Genomic DNA, 3808 nt, shown 5'->3' on the forward strand with positions numbered 1-3808 from the left:
TATGTGTGAATTTGATCTTGTCCTTATGATGCTAGCAGGTTGTTTTGGCTGTTAGTTGATGCAGTTTATAGCGTCAATGGTCTTTATAGTTTGGTATGGTTTTGCAGTAGCTGGTACTAGCTGTTCCTTTCCATATTTAGGGATTCCTTCAGGAGTTCTTTTAAGACAGACCTGGTGGTGACAAATTCAGCAGCTGCTTGTCTGTAAAGGATTTTACTCCTCCTTCACTTAAGAAACTTAGTTTGGCTGGATATGAAATTCTGGGTTGAATTTTTTTTTCTTTAAAAATGTTGAATATTGATCCCCACTCTCTTCAGGCTTATAGGGTTTCTGCCAAAAGATCCACTGTGGATCTGATGGGCTTCCCTTTGTGGGTAACCTGACCTCTCTCCCTGGCTTCCCTTAGAATTTTTTTCCTTCATTTCAACCCTTGTTAATCTGATGGTTATGTATCTTAGGGTTGCTCTTCTTGAGGAGTATCTTTGTGGTGTTCTCTATATTTCCTGAATTTGGATGTTTTGCTGCCTTGCTAAGTTGGGGAAGTTCTCCTGGATAATATCCTGAAGACGGTTTTCCAACTTTGTTTTATTCTCCTCATCACTTTCAGGTACACGGATCAAACATAGATTTGGTCTTTATTTCATTGAGTTTATCTTCAATCTCTGATATCCTTTCTTCTTCTTCATCAGTTCAGCTATTGGAACTTGTGTATGCTTCCTGAAGTTCTTGTCCTGTGTTTTTCATCTCCATCATGTCATTGATGTTCTTCTCTACACTGGTTATTGTAGTTAGCATTTCATCTAAACTTTTTTCAAGGTTCTTCACTTCCTTGCATTGGGTTAGAACATGTTCCTTTAGCTCCAAGAAGTTTATTACCCACCTTCTTAAACCTGCTTTTGTCAATTCATCAAACTCATTTTCTATCCAGTTTTGTTCCCTTGTTGGTGAGGAGTTGCAATCCCTTGAAGGAGAAGAGGCCTTCTGGTTTTTGTAATTTTCACCCATTTTGCACTGGTTTCTTCACCTCTTTGTGGATTTATCTACCTTTGATCTTTGAAGTTGGTGACATTTGGATGGGATCTCTGACTGTACTTCTTTTCTGTTAATGTTGAAACCATTTCTTTCTGTTAGTTTTCTAACAGGGCCCTCTGCTGCAGGTCTGCTGGAGTTTGCTGGAGGTTCACTCCAGACCCTGATTGCCTGGGAATCACCAGTAGGGGCTGTTGAACAGCAAAGATTGCTGCCTATTCCTTCCTCTTGTAGCTTTGCCCCAGAAGGGTGCCTGCCAGATACCAGCCAGAACCTTCCTGTTGAGGTGTCTGTTGGTCCCTGCTGGAAAGTGTTTCCCAGTCAGGATACACGGGGGTCAGGGAGCCACTGAGGAGGCAGTCTGTCCCTTAGCAGAGCTTCAGTGTTGTGCTAGGAGATCCATTGGTTTCTTTAGGGCTGCCAGGCAGGGACATTTATGTCTGCTGAAGCTGTACCCACAACCACTCCTTTTCCCAGATGCTCTGTCCCAGGAAGGTGGGGCTTTATTTGTAAGTCCCTGATAGGCTGCTGCCTTTATTTAGAGATTCCCTGTCCAGCGAGGTAGGAGTCTATGACACAGTCTGCCTGGAGAGAGGCATTGCTGAACTACTGTGGGCTCCACTCAGTTCAAACTTCCCTATGCATTTTTTATACACAAGCTAGGTTAAAACTGCCTACTCAAGCCTCATTAATGGTGGATGCCCCTTCCCCCACCAAGCTCAAAAGTCCCAGTTGGAGCTCAGACTGGTATGCTGGATGTAGGTATTTCAAGCCAACGGATCTTAGCGCGCTGGTCATCATAGGGGTGGGACCTGCTGAGCCAGATCACTTGGCTCTCTGTCTTCAGCCCCCTTTTTTAGAGGAGTTAACAGTTCTATCTTGCTGGCATTCCATGCACCACTGGGTATTTAAAAAAAAAAAAAAATCTGTGGCTAGCTCAGTGTCTTCCCTAATGGGCCACCCAGTTTTGTGAAACACAGGGCCCAGGTTTTATAGACACCAGAGAGAATCTTCGGATCTGCTTCTTGTGAAGATTGGGGAAAAGTGCAGTATCTGGGCTGGAGTGCCGGGAAGAGTTCCTAATAGTTTCTCTCGGCTAGAAGAGGGAGTTCCCCAGCCCCTTGCACTTCCCAGGAAGGCAACGCCCCACCCTGCTTTAGCTTGCCCTACTTGGGCTGTAACCACTGTCTAGGCAGTCTCAATAAGATGAACCAGGTACCTCCATTGGAAATGTAGAGATCACCCACCTTCTGTGTTACCCTCACTGGGAGCTTACACCAGAGCTATTCCTATTTGGCCATCTTGCCAGCAGTTTTTGGTGGAGTCTTTACATTTTTCTTTTTAAAAAGATTATGATATCTGCAAAACAACATTTTAACTTCCTTTCCAATTTGGATGCCTTCCAATTTTTTTTTTCTTGTCTCATTACTCTTGCGGGGACTTCCAGTACTATATTTAATAGAAATGGCAGCAGTGGGTATCCTTTTCTTGTTCCTCGTCTTAGCAGACAACTTTTCAACTTTTTACCATTGAATATGATGTTAGTTGTGGGTGTGTCATATATGGCCTGAATTATTTTGAGGTACATATCTGTTATTACTATTTCATTGGAACTTTTTATCATGAAAGAATATTTAATTTTGTCAGATGCTTTTTCTGCATCTATTGAAATAACAGATTTTCTTTTAGCCTGTTAACATGATGTATTATTGTATTCATAGATATGAATATGCTAAAATATTCTTGCATCCCTAAATAAATCCGAAATGATCATGGTGAATAACCCCTCTACTACAATATCAAATAATATTGGCTGATACTTTGTTGAGGATTGTTGTATATAAGCTCACTAGCTATATTGGCCTGCATTTTTTTTTTGTACCATCCTTCTCTGGCTTTAGTATGAGGGTAATGCTGGCCTAGTAAATAAGTTTGGAAGAATTTCCTCTATATATACTTTTTGGAAGAGTTTGAGAAGGATTTGCATTAGTTCTTTTTCAAGTGTTTGGTAAAATTCAGCAGTTAAGTCTTCCAGTCCTGGACCTCTCTTTGATGGGAAATTTTTTATTACTGATTTAATCTCATTACTCATTATTGCTGCTTATATTTGCTGTTTCTTCATAATTCAGTTTTGGTAGGTTGTATGTGTTTAGGAATTTAATCCATTTCTTCTAAGTTATCTAATGTGTTGGTATATAATTGTTCATTGCAGTCTCATGATCCTTTGTGTTTTTGTGGTACAAGTTTTTAGTTGTTGTTTGTTTAGACAGAGTCTCGCTCTGTCACCCAGGCTGGAGTGTAGTGGTGTGATCTCAACTCACTGCAACCTCTGCCCCCTAAATTCAAGTGATCCTCCCAGCTCAGCCTCCTGAATAGCTGGGACAACAGGCACACACCGTCCTACCCAACTAATTTTGGTATTTTTTAATAGAGATGGGGTTTCACCATATTGCCCAGGATGGTCTCAAACTCCAGAGCTCAGGTGATCCACCCACCTTGGTCCCCTAAAGTGTTGGGATTACAGGGGTGAGCCACCACAACTGGCTTTGAGGTACAAGTTTTAATGTCTCCTCTTTCATTTCTATTTTTTTTAAAAAAAAAAACAACAGCTTCTGGTGTTGTTGATTTCTTTAGTTGTTTTTCTAGTCTCTATTTCATTTACTTATTCTCTTATCTTTGTAATTTCCTTTCTTTTATTTACACTGGGTTTTGTTTGTTCATCTTTTTCTAGTTCCTTGCAGTGTGAAGCTAAGTTATCTGAGTTGGTTGTTTTTTTTTT

The sequence above is a fragment of the Cebus imitator genome, unplaced genomic scaffold, assembly GCF_001604975.1.
Source record: "Cebus imitator isolate Cc_AM_T3 unplaced genomic scaffold, Cebus_imitator-1.0 Scaffold357, whole genome shotgun sequence".
NCBI classification, from domain to species: Eukaryota; Metazoa; Chordata; class Mammalia; order Primates; family Cebidae; genus Cebus; species Cebus imitator.